Raw genomic sequence first — 18,802 nt, forward strand, 5'->3', positions numbered from 1 at the left:
GACAGAAGGAGGAAGGAATGGAGGGAGGGAGGGAAGGAGGGAGGGAGAGAGGGAGGGAGGGAGGGAGGGAGGGAGGGAACGAACAGAGAGAAACTAGGCCTGGCATGAATTTTTGAAACCTAAAACCCCATCTCTATTGACACACTTCCCCCGACAAGACCTCATCTCCTAATCCTTCTGAAACAGTTCCATTAACCAGAGACCAAGCATTTAACCATCTGTGCCTACAATGGCCATTCTCATTCAAACTATAACTTACTTCATACTTGCCAGCAAGAATACAAGGCCAATATACTGTTTAACTCTATTTCATTGCTGAAGAGAACATGGCTCAGTGAGGCTCATTGAATGACTCCCTAAATAGGACTGATAAGGACAAAATTGGGACACTTGATGTAGTACATCAATTTTATTTATTTGTTCATTTGTGATATGCATAAAAGCAGGGACTATATATAAAAATAGAGATAGATGGTTTCTTCACTATTAGTAACCTTACGATTGAGACCTGACTCTGCTATATGCAATTATGAGTTTTTACCTTTCCTGAACATTTGACAAGCCATTTAAAATCCTGCTGCCTTGCCCTGAATTGTTTTCAGCTGGGAGGTGAAACGTCCTGCAGGGGTAGGCAGAAGAAAGGATAGATTATTTTGTAAAATATGAGCAGAGGTCATCCTTTTTCTCTGCCGTCCTTAACATTCAGGTCATTCTCCTCCTGTTATGTTTGTTCTAGTCGTATTTCAGGATCAACTAAAAGAAGGGGGTAATAAATGTACCTATAGCCTCTCACACTCAGAAGACCCTCCTACTCTATGAGCCACATCTGGTTCACGTCGCATTTCTGCTGCCTGCTACTGCATAATAACGCACTCCAGATCTCAACAAGAAAGTGACACACACGTCTGCCATCTGTATAGGTGTCAGCAGGCAAAGGCTAGTCTCTGGTCTGTCCGGGCAATATCTGAAAGAGGAAAGTGGGCACTGGAGGATGCAAACAGGGCTGCCCCCACAAATCTGTCACCCACAATAAAGTTTTGGCTGGTCCTCTCTTGTTCTCCTTATAAATCCTCATCGTCTGAGATTTTTTTTCCCCATAGACTTTTTTTTTCTAGACAGGTGATTGACACTCGTCATATGAGTAGAGGCTCTCTAAGAGATAATGGATGGAAACTATGAAGTGTCTGGATATGTCTTCTCAATTGTTTTTTAAAAGTTAGTAGGCAAAGTAGCAGGCATCATCACAGCATTTTCATGCACTCAGGTCATTCTATTTTATTGTGATTCATCCTTCTGTCTTCAGTGCTCTCCCCTGTGCTCTGTTCCCTTCATCTGGCCTTTTCTTCCATGCAGTCATGCAGTCTTCCCCTCTGTTTTCATGATATAGGAATTCCAATTCCATTAGTCTCTCCTTTCTTTCATCCCTTTAGATCTCCTCTTTCCCTCCCTCTCCCTCCCCCCCTCTCTCTGAAGGATTCCTGTTCTAATTTACACACACACACACACACACACACACACACACACACACACCCCTCACATACCCACAAACATTTATGTTATTTTTCAGTATAGGATCAGCATATGAGGAAAAGCATAGTGTTTAATTGTTCTCAGACAGCCTTATTTTGATTAGCAATGATTTCAATAACATCCATTTTCTTTATAATATGATTTTAATAGTTAAATAAAATTTTATTCTATGCATTCCCTGCCCTTTTTTCCCCCTAGACTATTCCCATTTCCTGGCTTTTGTGAATATGAAGCAATAAACACGATGTGTAAGTATCCGTGGGTGGTTGTAGGCTGATGTCAATAAGCAGGCGAGGGCTGGCACGAGTTAGGTCAAGGCCATGATTGGACAGTAGAAAACTAAGGCGGGGACAAAGCTTTTGTAAGGCGGAAGGAAAAGGAGAATCAAGATGGAGACGAAGAAGGATGTCCCAGATCCGGGTGGTCTTGATTTGCCAAGGTAATTGGGATGGATTTCTGTAGGCAGATTTATCTTATCTAGGTGGGTAGTTTATATCTTTATCAATTGGTTGTGAGTTCACTGTGGGGATGTATTGCGGATTGAGAATTTAACATATAAATCTGATAAATTACAGTTTATTGAGTCATGATTTCACTGGGTTGTTGGGAGGGTGAGCAGAGTCCGTGGCAGGGAGCCATGATAGGTCAGCCTATGTTGGACTTCTAGATCCCTGATTTTACTGGGTAGCTGGAACCAGAGAGTTCGCGGCTAGCAGAGAGCCGCCAGGAGAGATACTAACCAGAGATAAATTCTAGTTGGTTCCATATGGCCCCACGGGTGCTGGAACTAACTCTAAAGACTACTGTGGCAAGGTGCCACGCTGGAACGGTTCACAGACCGCCTGGGTCTGAAAGTACTGGGGGGCAGTGTGGAGTCACTGAGATAAGGACACCCCACAGTGCCATGTGGCCCCACAGGTGCCGATGCTAGGGATAAGAGCTTACCAATTTTTTAATATTTACCAAAACAGAGGGTGACTTGAGTCTTGGTATGTACAGAGGTTGATGTAACTGGGTCACATGACAGTTCCCTTTTCAGTTCTTTGACGAACTTCTACCCTGAAGACAGAGAAATCTACTCTTTGCCTGGGAGATGTGACAAACTCTGAATGGCCAGCAGCAGTAACTACTGTTTATAGAATTGATGTCATAATTTTCAGTTTTATCCACAACTGCTAAGAAAACTCTAATCTGAAAGATAAGGCAGCCTGTCTTGCTAGATATCTGTAATGTGGCCGTTACACATTATAATAATTGTGACCTGTGAAGCTTCACTCTAGCCCAGTTGTCTGTTTAGACAAGAGGGACAAAAATTTTTCAATTGCATACTTTATTTCTATAATTTCAACAGAGCCTAATTTCCTAGAAAATCAGAGGATTTAGGACAAAAGAAAAATTTTACCTTCTAATCAAGAAAAGTCAGACATGTCCAGGAATGAAATCCCACAATGGGCAGCTTTACTGAGATAAAATCAGGTAAAAAAATTCATTGTACAATTTATTTTTAACTTTAAGAATAGGAGAGGAAATCACACGTTTGAAAAAGGCTTCTCTGTGTAGATGGCTTATAATGATAACAGAAAAAAATTGAGATTCTCCACTAAATCTCACTAATACAAGAACGTAGGAGAAGACTAAAATGTATACTCAAGGACAGTTTTATTAGACTCTAAAAGAAAAACTCTGAGACAGGCAAGCAGTAAATATCTGCAGCTGCCAAGAACAAGAGAATGGAGAAGAGAAGGGAAAACATGGTGCTATTGAGTAAGCAGGCAGATGAGGATCACTGGGCAGGAAGAAGAGCCTTGGGGATCCAGTTACCAAGCCCAATGTGTTAGAGAAAGCATACTGAGACAAGACCTTAGAGAGAAGAACTGGAAAGGTATGCTTTTTCTACTCAGAAAAGTGGGCACCAACGCCTGACCAGACACAGCTTAAAAATAAAAAGCTCAAGGCCAGGAGTGGGTTACCTCTTCTGGAGTTATTAGCCAACTTCTATAGACCCCCAATTAATGCTATTGGTTAACCCTCCAGAACTTGGCAGCAAAACTCTGTGGCTGAAGATATCATGTGCTTGCACCATAGAACACAGAGATATCAGGCTTTACTAACCTGAACGCTTCATCTCTATTGACTATGATGCTAAAAGGTAATGTGCAGGATACCTGAGGAGAAAGTAATCAATATTCTTACCCCATTATGAACCTGAAATTTATAGTACATTTCTGCTGGTGCCATACTAACTCAAATGCCATACATGAGAATAACCAACCTCTTTCTGATTGGATTTAAGTCCGTTTTCACAGAATAAAACCTGGCACCATTGTTGAGTCAACAATCCTAGGAGATAACCTATTACTGTTATCCTGCTGTACAGATATTAAATCAACCCCTAATGACTTATCCTTATACCCATAGATTGAGGCATCTTTCGACCTTCATCAGAGAAGCTTCTATTTGCAGTAAACCCACAAAGAAAAGAGACTGTGTAGTGCTCAGCCATAAATAAGACAATAAGACTTTTTGTATCACACCCTACCTCTCTAGGCTCAGAAGTCATTGCACAAAAGAAAACAGAATGAATGTGAGAGCCAGAAGTAGCACAGGGAGGTGTGGATAAAAGAAAACAGTATTCTAGACAGAACAGGACAGCTGCACATTTGAACTCACTGGGGCTGTGACAATATGAATAAGACCTGTGCAAGATCAAACCAGACCAAACCTCAGCATGGAGAGAAGAGATGGGCATGAAATCCCAACCCAAGCTGAGGAGTTATTGGCAATGATATCTACAGGGTTAGAGGAGAGTCGATTTTCTTTAAGAACATTGCCCCTGGAAAGTCAGTCATGCTACAGTGGAAGGCCAAATCTAAGAGTACATGCCAATATAACTTGAATTTGATGAGTATTAAAAACAAAAAGCAAAATAATAAGAACAACAAAAACAAAAACAGGATTCAGCATTGGTTGTGTAGAGAAAGGAGGCAGGTCCTCAAATACATTGTATGATACTCTTTAAAATAACTAATTAAGAAATTAATAAAAAGAAAAATAGGCAGGTTGCCAGTCTGTGAACTGAAATGTTCATTCTTTTTTTCCACAGCTTAAGTATCTCTTGCATTTACAAAGAGTGAAATCACCTTGACCATCTGATTGACCTCCACAACTGGATTAAACCTTAAGAGATGCAGCAAGGGTTTGTTTCTACTTACAGACAGAGTCCATTCTTTTGACAAGAAAGAGGAGATTTTCATTTACTGGAATTTCAACATTATGATAAGAATTTTCTAAGCTTTCCTGATTTTTCATAATAATGTTTATATATCTGTGGTGTTTTGAATAGATATGGCCCCCATAGACTCATGTGTTTGAATGCTTGGCCCATACTGAGTAGCACTGTTTTGAGGTGTGGCCTTGCTGGAGTAGGTGTGGCCTTGTTGGAGGAAGTACATCACTGTGGGGATGAACATCGAGGTCTCTTATGCTCAAGCTATGTCTAGTGTGGCACACAGTTTCCTTTGCTACCTGTGGATCAAGATGCGGAACTCTCAGCTCCTTCTCCAACTCCATGACTACCTGCATGTTCCCATGCTCCCACCATGATGATAATGGACTAAGCCTCTGAAACTGTAGGCCAGCCCCAATTAAATGGTTTTCTTTACAGGATTTGCTGTGGTCACGATGTCTCTTCACAGCAATGAATGAAACATTAACAAAGATACTATCAGAAAATAACAAATGCCCAACTATAAAACCTAATTTTCAAATAGTAGTATATATCACATTTCCTAGATTCAACAAAAGTTGTTTACATAGTTCTTTATAATTAATATTTATTTAGGTTACTATTTTCCATTAAATCATACAAAAATAAGCAAATATCTATAAATATATACAAATATGTTCTTAGAATTGTTTTTCAAGACATAATACTTTCACATAACACAAGTCAATTGACTCCTGAGCTGTACCTGTGTCCTCCCTTAAAAAATAATTTATGCCTCTACACATGAGACATGTGAATATTTCTTCCTTTCTTCCTTCTTTCCTTCCTTCTTTCTTTCTTCATTTATTTATTTATTATCTTTTTCTTTCTTGAAGTAAAGTCTCATAATTTTTTTAATGTAGAGCATATTATTTGTTCTTTGCATTGTCTATTTACACCATTTAGGATGAAATAATCCATACATTAAGAGTTAATTATATGTCTGAAAGCTTACCCTTACTTACATGCCTGGTCCTTTCATCATACTATTTTGTTCATATAACAGTTTCTACTCATTTTCTTGGGAACTCTTAATGTATATCATGCTGCTAACAAGCAGACACTTTTGTCGAATTTGCTCCCAAAAAAAGTTATTTTTTTAAAGTTATTATTTTTTTAATATGTTGACCTGAATCCCAGAATACTATCCTGTGATATGGCTCATTCACACAGTGGGTCATTTCCATCCTCTAGCTTGTGTTAGAGTCAGGTAGATTTCAATTTTAAAGCTCTAAAATGAATTGACATCCTCATCCCATTTTTCTAATGTTTCTCAGACTTTTTATGTGTGGAAATTACTTTCTGCCTGACCCTTGCCGTCTCTCTCCCTCTCCCTTTCTCTGCTGTGTGCTGGTGGTGTGATTTTTGCCTTTCTGATCCTAAGAGCTACCGAACTGCAATCCATGGCTATTCATTAGCTGTTTCGGAACTAGATGGAGGACTGACGTAGTTTTCAGTCAGAGATCTGTCTTCATAAAGTAAAGGGATGTGTTTGTTCAGTAAATGTGTCCAGCAGGTCTGTTGTCATATCTGTTTACTGCTCAAGGGCACTTTTAAAGTTAAGGAGTTTCATGTCCTCTGGATGAGAACTCTTGATTGCTTGTTTCCACAGCTTACTTTATTCAAACTATAACCTGGAGAGAGCTGGCCTCTTGGCTCATGTGGACTTTAGAAAGAAAGGTTGAAAAGTCAGAGCAGGAAGAAACCACTCTTTTCTCAAATCAGCGGTGTCTCCTAATAAATTGTAGAATCTGGCTACCTTAAGAGCACAGACCTTATATTTTGGTTGTGAGCCTAGGCTTTAAGCCAGCCCAAAGAGCACAGATCTAATAAAACCTTTGTTCTTTGTTTTTTCCTAATCTAATCCATTCCAACTTTTAAAAACAAAAGCATTAAGTAGAAAAGACCAGGTCATTCTTCCTTGGCAAGTACTGGGAGATAAACATTGCATAATTGCTAGAGTACTCCTGGGCATGCCCCCAAAGAATGAGCTAATAATGCCAAATTGTATCATTTTATTGTTTAAAATAGAAAACAAGTGTGCTAAGTGTTAATAAAGAAAAGCTGATGGTTAATTCAGCGCGGTTGCATGGAGAAATGGCAGTGATACCAGAAAGAGCACCCAAGTGTGTGTCTGTGATGCCTTCCCTAGACAGCTAACATGGAGGCTCTAGCCCGAGACCCAGTGGGATCCAGTGTTGAGTCATAAATCTGAACAAAACCAGTGGAGGGGGAGTGAAATGGAAGTGGCTGAATGAAGGAAGTCAGTCACTGGAGTCCCATCCTTGGCCTTGGTTCCTAGGTGTCCCTACTGTGATGTAACAGTCATCATATGAGCTGTTTCCCATGGCACAGCTTCTCAAAGGTGGTAAACTAAGACCTCCAAACCTCAACAAAATACAATGCCTGCCTGCCTGCCTGCCTGCCTGCCTTCCTTCCTTCCTTCTTCCTTCCTTCCTTCCTTCCTCCTTCCTTCCTTCCTTCCTCCTTCCTCCCTTCCTTCCTTCCTTCCTCCTTCCTTCCTTCCTCCTTCCTCCCTCCCTTCCTTCCTCCTTCCTTCTTCCTTCCTTCTTCCTTCCTTCCTTCCTTCTTCCTTCCTTCCTCGTTTCTTCCTTCCTCCTTCCTTCCTTCCTTCTTCCTTCCTTCCTCGTTTCTTCCTTCCTTCCTTCCTCATTTCTTCCTTCCTTCCTTCCTTCTTCCTTCCTTCCTTCTTCCTTCCTTCCCTCCTTCATTTGGCCATGTCAGCTGTTTTTCCCACAGCAGTGTAAAGCCTGATGGGGAAATTGAGGACTGAGGCAAAGAAGTCTCACATCATGTTCGTTCCTTACAAATCATTAACCTGCTACTTTGTGCGTTAAAGTCAATGTTTCCAAAATTATGGCAGGAGAAACTCTGAACTGATACAATGCTGGATGATCAAGGGATGAGTCGTTCAGATACAGGATTTTATGTTGTTAGGCATGCAGAGGACTTAGGGAAGAAAGGGGCACATAAGTTAAGAATTTTCTAATTCTGTATTACCTCTCAGAGGGAGCCTAGACAGTCAAGACAGATATAAACTATAACAAAAGTTGACCAGGAAATTAAGTGGCTGAGTTTGCTTCTAAAAATACATATAACATTTTCTAAATGACACCAGCACTCTTTCATAGAAACAAAATGTCATATCAGATACCATTCGTGAACAATGTTTCTGTAGCTATATTTATATTTTGAATCAGGCCTTTCATCATAACAAATTATAAATAAAATATGAAAGCTCTGCCTCACACATTCATAGCAAATGCATGTACAGTGAATGCCTAAATTACTTTTCACTCTGCACAATGAATCCAGCCCTGATCTGGAATAAGCATTGCCATTTTAAAAATCTATAGCCTGGTTTAATCAAGACTAACACACACTGGAGAGAAATAATTTCTAAGAGATGGTAAGCTCACAGAGACCCTTGAAATCTACAGGATCTCATAGAGAACTAAGCCTGGCATAGCATCAGCTGGCACTACCTCCTGCGCTTATCTGACACTCAATCTTTCCAGGGACTCTGGAGCTGACTTTCAGAAACTCCAGAACTATGAGAAGAGATGAAAGCCATTGGATGTTGTCCAAGGCCCAAACGAACTATTGCAGAGCAGTTTGCGGAATTAAGCTTTCTCTTAGCTACATTGTGCGTGAATGTGTGTTTTATCCATATGTGTTTATATGGGCGTGTGACCACTTACGTACGTTCTTATTATCCCTGAGTACATCGGCAAGCCTTTCAACCCCACGCCTTCATGTCAAAGAAAAACACGTGACTTGTCGATGGTTGCAGTAACCCTTTAAAACTTGAGTGTGGGCTTTGGGGCATTAAAACTTGAAAAGTTTCTGAAACTTGGAAATTTTATTAAAACAGAAGACACAAGAAAATGCATAAAATAATGGTTTCATCTATGCCCCAATAGCACAACGAAAACAGTATTAAATATAGTTGTTAGAGAATTATGATTCTACAGAGTGGATATATGTATATAGAGAGTACTAATTCCTAAATACATACCTGATTATTTCATAATTTTAAATGTATATATTCATATACAATCATTTAAATAGTTTACACACATATAATACTGTGTACTGGTCCCATTTCATGCCCTTTATACATGTTAACTAATTCTTGCAACAATTATATATAGTATTAATATTATTGTTATTCCCACTTTTTTAATACACAAATTTGAAGGAGAGAGAAGGCCAATAACATGACCAAAGTTGCACACATAGTAGTGATGAACCAGAAGGATTTAAACATAGGCAGTCCTGTAACAACATCCTTACTCCTAACTACGTGAAAGGTGTATTTCAGGGTATAAATTTTTCCTGGAAATATGTATATTTCCTAAAATATAAATAAATATATATATACATACATACATACATGTGTGTGTGTTGTACATTATGTATGCGGTGTATTTTATGTGTGTGGGTGCATGCGTGTGTGTGTGTCTGTCTCTGTGTCTATGTGTGGTGTATATTATGTGTGTGGATGCATGCGTGTAGGTGCATGCATGTGTGTGTGTGTAGTATATTATGTGTGTGTATACATAGTGAACATATGTACAAAGTTGTTACTACCATTTTATAATAATTGTTTTTAGAGTTTATCTTAGTTTTCTTGTTGGTTTTTTCTATTCTTTTTAGACACTGTCTTGTTATGCAAGCTGAGCTAGCCTGAAACGCACTATGTAGTACAGGTTGGTCTCTAAATTAAGGCAGTCCTCCTGCCTCATCCTTCCAATTGCTGGGATTACAGGCTCACAGGCATTCACCACTACTCCTGGCAAAAACAATTTCCAAATAGAGGATGAAGCTATGTGACTAATTAACAACCTGTATATATATATTGCATTATTAACCCCTAAAAATCTAAACAGAGTACATGTGTTTGCATGTGCGTTTGCTTATACATTTTGTTGGTTTCATGTGTGAAGTATTTAAAGGTGAGTTAAAAAGAACATCTGAGAGAGAACGTTAATGTTTAAGGAACATCCACTGTCTGCCCACTAGACTGCAAAGTAGATCAGGTTTTTTTCCCTTACTTTTTAATAGGAAAGTTGGCTCCTAAAGGGGATTTGTACAATCAGAAGTTCTTCACCCATTCACAGGACCATCTTTCTAGTTTCAGTCCCCATGCTTCTCTGTCCATTCTGTTTCCCTATATCACTTGTGAGGAAACATCCATGTGGAAAACTCATCCATAATTAAGATTTCCTGTCCTGGAGGCCGAGGCGCGGGGAGGACAGCAAGCGGCCGCGATGCTGACCAGATTGCCAAGGCTCAAGTGGCCCAGCCCGGTGGCGACACGATCTTCGGCAAGATCATCCTCAAAGAAATCCCAGCCAAGATAATTTTCGAGGACGATCGGTGTCTTGCCTCAAGCACCAACACACTTTCTGGTGATACCCAAGAAGCACATATTTCAGATTTCTGTGGCAGATGATGATGATGAAAGTTTTCTAGGACATTTAATGATTGTTGGCAAGAAATGTGCTGTGGATCTGGGCCTGAAGCGCGGGTATGGGATGGTGGTGAATGAAGGTGCAGTCGGAGGGGGCAGTCTGTCTGTCATATTCACTTCCAAGTCCTTGAAGGTCGGCAGATGAACTGGCCTCCTGGTTAAGCAGGTTGAGGATAAGTGACCTTCTCTAGGTAGTTGGCAAGCTCCAGTAAGTTCAATGGCACACATAGTTTTGCCTGTGTATGGAGAGATTGAAGAGATCATTTAAAATTCTGTGCCTAATAAAATAAAAAAAAAAAAAGATTTCCTGAGGAATCAACTTCTGCATTGTTTCCAAAAGCCAAATAATATTTTGAATTCTCACTTCTTTTCTTGGAATGCAAAGCCCCTTGGAGGATTTTTACTTCTCTCGAGAGCCCCAGAATCAGCTAAAATGCTTTCCTTGAAACATAAATATTAATTAAAGTCATTGTCATGAGGGCATCTCGATCAAGTCTTTTCATTTGGCCACGTGTCTCCATGTCAAAGGAAATCATGTGAGTTGTTGACAGTGTCGTAAGGCTTCAGTGTGTGTGCTTCAGGGCATTAAGACTTGAAAATGTTCTGAAACTTAGAAAATGTATTAAAACAGAAGATACATAAAAATACATAAAATAATGGTTTCATTTATTCCCAAGAGCATTTAAATATGAATATTTTATTCCACATTAAGTAAGAAGTATTATTTCTTTTTCGTATTTTATGTTTGAGTTTCAATTCTGAGTAGCCCCTGGGCAAGAACACAGAATGGCAAAATAATTTGTAAAGTAAAACTAATTGTTCATTAATTCTCCAAGGAATTTGGTTTTTAATATTAGCTTTTTCATTACCTAACACCTTTCATAACCTAACCCCTTATAAAAAAATAAATCTAATTTACATAACTTCTATAAAGTAATTTCCCCTTAAACTTATGATAACATTTATCTCCAGAGGAAACTTTTATTTTTAAAAATTAATATTAGAGATATTATCATTTCAAACCTTATACAGTACAAATATATAAGTTGCATTTAACACTGCTGCTTTCTCATTTATTCATAATGTGAAGATTTCCATTTAACTAAAACTGCCTAATAACGTGCTCTGGTTCCAGTCATAAACACGATGTGAATAGCCTCAAGAAAGCATTTGTTTAAGAAATCTTAAAACTTACACCCTCTTGTTTTGTTTTTTAATTCATTTCTCTTCCTTCAGGGGACCAATAACTTTTGGTGAGAGAAATTAGATAAACAAGACAAGTCAAGAAAAGAAATAGTAGCAATAAAGCAAAAAATGGTGAACAGATTAAATTCTATGTCAGCCATGGTTACAACGTGTTTGTTTGTTCTAGGCATTTAATGTGAAGATCATTATGGTTTGAATACCCATATGTTGACTGTTTGGTCCTCATTAGTGGCAGGATTTGGGGAAGTGGTCAAAGCTTCAAGAGTAAAGAGGAGGTGGAGGGAGTAGGTTCATGAGAGGTACACTTTGAGCCTTGGAGGACTACACACAGTGTGGAGGTTTAAATAGGAATGGTGTCCAGAGGCTCCGAGATGTCGATGTTTCACCACCAGGAGGTAGCATTATTAACATGGCGGGGCTTTTTAAGAGAGTGTGTCCTTGCGGATGGGATTTGAGGTTTCTAAAGCTAAAGCAGGCTAGTATCTATCTATCCATCCATCTACCTATCTACCTATCTATCTATCTATCTATCTATCTATCTATCTATCTATCTATCTATCCAACCATCCATCCATCCATCCATCCAACCATACATTCTTCCATCTATCTATCTACCTACCTATCTATCTATCCAACCATCCATCCATCCATCCATCCAACCATACATTCTTCCATCTATCTATCTATCTATCTATCTATCTATCTATCTATCCAACCATCCATCCATCCATCCAACCATACATTCTTCCATCTATCTATCTACCTACCTATCTATCTATCCAACCATCCATCCATCCATCCATCCAACCATACATTCTTCCATCTATCTATCTATCTATCTATCTATCTATCTATCTATCTATCTATCCAACCATCCATCCATCCATCCAACCATACATTCTTCCATCTATCTATCTATCTATCTATCTATCTATCTATCTATCTATCCAACCATCCATCCATCCATCCATCCAACCATACATTCTTCCATCTATCTATCTATCTATCTATCTATCTATCTATCTATCTATCTATCTATCTATCTATCCAACCATCCATCCATCCATCCATCCAACCATACATTCTTCCATCTATCTATCTATCTATCTATCTATCTATCTATCTATCTATCTATCTATCTATCTATCTATCTATCCAACCATCCATCCATCCATCCATCCAACCATACATTCTTCCATCTATCTATCTATCTATCTATCTATCTATCTATCTATCTATCTATCTATCCAACCATCCATCCATCCATCCAACCATCCATCCATCTATCTATCTATCTATCTATCTATCTATCTATCTATCTATCCAACCATCCATCTATCTATCTATCTATCTATCTATCTATCTATCTATCTATCTATCTATCTCTGCCCACCTGCCAATCCAGCAATCCAGATGTAGGACTCCCAGCTCCCTCCCTAGCACCATGTCTACTGCCCTGCATCACGTCTTCTGCCCTGTGATAATAAACTAAACTTCTGAAACATAAGTCAGCACCGAGTAAATGCTAAATGTTTTCCTTTATAAGAGCAGCTCTGGGTCACGGTGTCTCTTCATCACAGTACAACATTAGCTAAGATACATAGTGCCTAGTTTCTCTCTCTCTCTCTCTCTCTCTCTCTCTCTCTCTCTCTCTCTCTCTCCCTCTCTCTGTGAATATGTATGTGTGTGTATATATACACACAGAGAGACGTACACACATACACACACGTGTGTGTTCTTCTTGCTGTCTCTCTTCATCCCTCTTTCCCTACCCCTCTCCCCTCTCCTGTCTCTTGACTTTAAACACCCGTTTACCACACACCTCCATAGCCATATAATGTTCTGCCCAAGGACATAGGACCAAGGAACCATGCACCAAGCCTTCTGACGTTATCATTCAAAATAAATCCCTTTTCCCTCAAGGGGCTCAATGTGTTCTGTTTTCTAGCAGGAATGCAAAACCTGGCAAAACCAGAAAATTGATACCAGAAAAATGTCATTGCTATGACTACCTGACCATTTGGTTCAGAAGCCTCTGTAACAGCTTTGGAAATGTGGGTTATATACGCTTTGGTTAGCTATAACACAGCATAGTGGGTGATTCTGCTGAGAGTACAAAAGATCAGAATGTTGATTAAAAAATGCAGACAGTGAAGTCTGTGAGATTTCAAATGGGAACAAGAACTCTATATGGACCTGAACTACAAGTCTTTGTCTTATATTCTAGCAAAGAGCATTATGTCGAGGTAGATCCTGAGGCACTGAGGAAGGCTGAATTTGAAGGTGGCTAATTAATTCAGCAGAAGAAAGTCCGAGGCTTTCGAGATATGATATGTTTTGCTAACTATTGTAAGACTGGTCCACTCATAATGAAAGTGGGAAGTTTTATAGGCAGAGGAATAAAATGTGTAGTTTGGTCAGAGAAGTCAGTGTTGGGGTTGTGGAAGGCATAGTTTCTGAAAATATCTATACCAACACAAAGAAACCAAGTTCCAAGTATTACCACAGCAGGGGAGATGCTTTGAGGAGTCTCAGGAATTATCCTGACCCTATCCAAAAGTCTCTACCCATCCTGAATTCATGTCCAAAGAAGCACATCTCCTTTTGTAGATGTTCACAAAGTGACATCTAGCAGTGATGTCAGTTTCTCAGCCATACGAAAATCAATCATGGGGTCATGGAGACTTGCTCCCTAATTTACAGGAAAATATGAGATGTAGTATAATGTGTAACAACTTCAGGATCCTGCAGGAGATTTCTGAGAAGATAATGTGCAGTGCTCTGAGGGTGAAGTCCTAGCCACAGTGGGGAATCTAAAAAGTGGGAAGCGATAGAAAACTGGAAGCGATAGAAAACTAGGAAGGCAGTAGGCTATCAGTAGACCCAGGCCAATGGAGTGCTATATAGGACGGAGCCAACATGGGTGGAAGAGTAGGGCTTCTAATCCTTGAAAACTCACATCATGGGTCACATGCCTTAGAGGACAGACATGAAGCTATAGGACTTAGTGTTTGTCCTTCTAGACCCAATTTATCTTTATTCCTTAGTCCTCTCATGTTATTCCCCCTTTGACTAGGAATACCTACTCAGTGACATTGAATGGCGGACGTATGGAACTTATCAAGTTTAAAGGGGCTCCGGATTAAGGGTTTGACTTGTTTTAGAGTAGTCTTTGAACTTAGACTTTCAGGCAATGGTGGAATTTTTCGTATTTTTGGACTCTTGGTAATGGTCTAGATATATTTTTACTATGAGAGGAACGTGAGCTTTTGCATAACATATTATGGCTTAAATATGTATCTGTACAAAACTTCTGTGGAGTGGAGGCTTGGTTCCCAGCTACAGGCATTATTTGAAAATATCCTCCAAAGCTCGGAAGTGTGATCTAGCTGGAGGAAGTAAGTCAACATTCATGCCAGTGGTGTCTTTCTGTCTTGTAGCAAGTCCCTTTCTGTTTGCCGCTTGGCTTCTAGTCTGTTGTGACATAAACTGCTGTGCTCCACCATGTTCTCTTTGCCATGATAGATGTCATGAGCTAAAATAAACAATTCCTCACAATCCATTGTTCTTTGGGTATTAAAAATATAATACAGTAACCATGGAAAGATCAGCGACCACTAGGGAAAACAAAAAGACTATACATGAACTGACACAGGGCTCCAACTGCATATGTAGCAGAGAATAGACTTGTTGGGGCACCAGTGGAAGAGGAAGCCCTTGGTGAACAAATAATGGAAAAGGAAGGAGACTGCCCCAGTGCAGGGGAATGTCAGGGGGGAAAGGGAAGTAAAGGGGGGAACACCCATGTGAGGGAGGGGGAGAGGATAGGGGCTTATGGACAGGAAACCAGGAGAGGGAATAACATTTGAAATGTAAGTAAAGAAATATATCTAATAAAAAATAAAATAAAGAAGAAAGGTTGGCACAGCACATCAAACCAGAGACAATAAAACTATTCAGTTTGTGTTGTAGAATGGAAATATGTCTCCTATATTTTTAAGCCTATAGAATATACATCACCAGGAGCAGAAGTAAACTCAAGTGTACAGTAGACTTTAGTTATGTCATCAGTTGTCAGTCATGTCATCAATTTCAACAAATGAACCACTCTGGTAGGGACATGAATGGTTGGACTATTATTTAAAGCTTAGCAGTAGGGGTGGCTGGGCAATAGTGCCACATGCTTTAGTCTCAACACTTTGGAAGCATAGGCAGGCAGATCTCTGTGAATTCAAGGCTACACTGGTTTACACAGAGAGTTCTAGGGCAGCCAGGCCTGCATCATACATACATACATACATACATACATACATACACACACACACACACACACACACACACACACACACACACACACACACAAATCCTGTCTCAAACAAAACAAAACATAAAAAGATTGGCAGTGGAGTATATAAGGAACTCAGTATTTTTAAATTTTATTATAAATCCTTAAAATTACTCAAGCCATTTTTAATATTAAAAAGAGAGTAAAGACTCCTAAAAGCTGTTGTTAGCAAACATTTTCTTAGCCCTTTTCTGAGATGTGAAGACTACTTGAGATGTTAAAAAAAAAATCCAAATCTGTTCTTCCAGTCTTATCTCGAGGTATACAGCAGGAAACCTGTTGTGGTCTCCTTTTAATCTCTTACCTTACCCCAAATGGATCACAAAGACCTCCTCCTCCAACCTTCTTTCTCCCAACTCATCCCAGCTCACTATCCCAGGTTCCAACACCAGTATTCATTCCCTGTGAACACACCAGCTGAGCAGACCAAGAAAACAGGCAATATACAGATGCAACACTATCTGAAAATCCACACAGGAAATAGAACCAAGGAATAAAATACTCACCCAACAAAGACAAATCCAGAAATCAGAGCCTGGACTATAAGCATCCCAAATGCGGATGCCTACATGCCAGAGTAATAACACACTCAATAACGGCCAAGGCAAGGTGGCACCACCAGAGCACAGCTATAACACCATACTAGGCCCTGGATATTCCAAGGTAGTCGAAGCACAAGAAAAAGACCTTAAAATAGCCTTTTTGAAGTTGATAGAGGTCCTTAAAAATGTAAATTGATAAATCACTTAAAGAAATCCAAGAAAACGTGAACGAGGAATGGAAAAGGAAGGAGAAGAGTAAAACTATTTAAGACCTGAAATTAGAAGTAGAATCAATAAAGAAAACACAAACTGACAAAATTCAGGAAATGAAATATTTAGGAATTCAAACAGGAACTCTAGAGGCAGGCTTCACCAATAAAGTACAAGACATGAAAGAGAAACTCTTGATCATTGAAGATACAATAAAGGAAATAGATATATCCATTAAGGAAAATGTTAAATCTAAAAAGCCACTCACCCACAACATCCAGGAAATATAAGATATTATGAAAAGATTAACCCTAAGAATAATAGGACTAGAATATAGACAAGAAACCCAGATCAAAGGCCCAGAAAAATAGTTTCAATGAAATCACAAAAGAAAAATTTTCCAACCTAAACAAAGTGAGTACTAAGGTACAAGAAGCATACAGAGCATGAAATAGATTAGACCAGAAAATAAAATACCCTTATCAAATAATCAAAATACTAAACATACAGAACAAAGAAAAATATTAAAAGCTGCAAGGGAAAAAGACCAAGAAGCATATAATCGCAGACCTATTAAAATTACCTATGACTTCTCAATGGAGACAACAAAAGCCAGAAATTCCTGGACAGTTGTGTTGCAGACTCTAAGAAATACAGATACCAGTCAGACTACTATACCTAGCAAAACTTTCACTCATTATTGACAAAGAAAAAAAGATATTCCATGAAAAAGTCAAATTTAAAATTTTTCTAGCTACTAATCTAGCCCCACAAAAGATACTAGAAGAAAAACTCCAACCTAAGGAAGTAAGGAGGGTACATGAAAACACAGAGAATAAATTATCTCACACAAGCAAAATTAAAAAAGAGAAACACACACACACACACACACACACACACACACACACACCACAACAGTGGCTGACAAAATGACAGGAATCAAAAATCATTGATCATTAATATCTCTCTATATCAATGGTCTCATTTCACAGACTAACAGAATAGATTGAAAAAACGAATACATCCCTCCGCTGTATCCAAAAACCTCAACATCAAGGATAGACCTCAGGGTAAAGGATTGGAAAGAGATATTCCAAGAAAATAGACCTAAGAATACCAGTAGCACAGGCACTAAGGTTGACAATTAACAAATGGGACCTCATGAAACTGAACAGCTTCTGTAAGAAAAAGGACACTGTTAGTCAGACAAAGCAGCAGCCTACAGAATGGGGAAAAGTTTTGTTTTGTTTTGTCTTCACCAATTCTACAGCTAATAGAGCACTATTGTACACAATATAGATAGAACTCAAGAAACTAGATATCAAAAAACTTAACAATTTTAAGATGGAGTACAGATCAAAAAAGTGAATTCTCAATAGTGGGATACCAAATGGCTAAGAAACACTTAAAGAAAGGGTCAATATTCTTAGCCATTGAGGAAATACAAATCAAAACTACTTTGAGATTTAAATCTTATACCTGTCAGAAGGATCAGTAACACAAGTAACAACTCATGCTGGTGAGGATGTGGAGCAAGGGGGAACACTTCTTCACTGCTAGAGGAAGTTCAAACTTGTACAGCCTCTATGAAAATCAATATGGTGATTCCTCAGAAAATTGGGAGTTCACCTATCTCAAGACCCAGCTATATCACTCTTGGGCATATACCAAAAGGATGTTCTATCCTATTTCAAGGAATCTTGCTCAATGATGTTCATTGTGCCTTCATTCATAATACCCAGAAACTGCAAACCACCTAGATGTCCCTCAAAAGAAGAATGGATAATGGGAATATGTTACATTTATATAATGGAATATTACTCAGCTGTTAAAAAGTGACAGCATGAAATTTTCAGACAAATGATTGGAACTCAAAAAAAAATCATCCCAAGTGAGTTAACCCTGACCCAGAAAGACAATTATTGTATGCATCCAGTTATAAGTGGTTATTAGCCATTAAGTAAATGAAAACTAAGCTACAATCAATAGACTCAGAGAGCTCAGGTAAAGAAGAGGGGTCTAGGATGGAGCACACAGATATCCTGGTGTCTTAGTCAGGGTTTCTATTCCTGCATAAACATCATGACCAAGAAGCAAGTTGGGGAGGAAAGGGTTTATTCAGCTTACACTTCCACATTGCTGTTCATCACCTAAGGAAGTCAGGACTGGAACTCAGGCAGGTCAGGAAACAGGAGCTGATCCAGAGG

At 39.0% G+C, this 18,802-nt stretch overlaps 1 long non-coding RNA gene and 1 pseudogene across 1 annotated transcript; both read left to right on the plus strand.

The window, feature by feature from the left end:
- The first annotated feature begins 1,876 nt into the window (after positions 1 to 1,876).
- On the plus strand, positions 1,877 to 5,196 carry LOC134478885 (uncharacterized). Its single transcript, XR_010064427.1, has 2 exons — positions 1,877 to 1,969; positions 4,634 to 5,196. It is a non-coding gene; the product is annotated as an uncharacterized LOC134478885 (long non-coding RNA).
- A 4,559-nt stretch (positions 5,197 to 9,755) lies between these two features.
- Hint1-ps2 (histidine triad nucleotide binding protein 1, pseudogene 2) lies at positions 9,756 to 10,794 on the plus strand (annotated as a pseudogene).
- Positions 10,795 to 18,802: the final 8,008 nt, after the last annotated feature.

The sequence above is a fragment of the Rattus norvegicus genome, chromosome 2, assembly GCF_036323735.1.
Source record: "Rattus norvegicus strain BN/NHsdMcwi chromosome 2, GRCr8, whole genome shotgun sequence".
Taxonomy (NCBI): domain Eukaryota; kingdom Metazoa; phylum Chordata; class Mammalia; order Rodentia; family Muridae; genus Rattus; species Rattus norvegicus.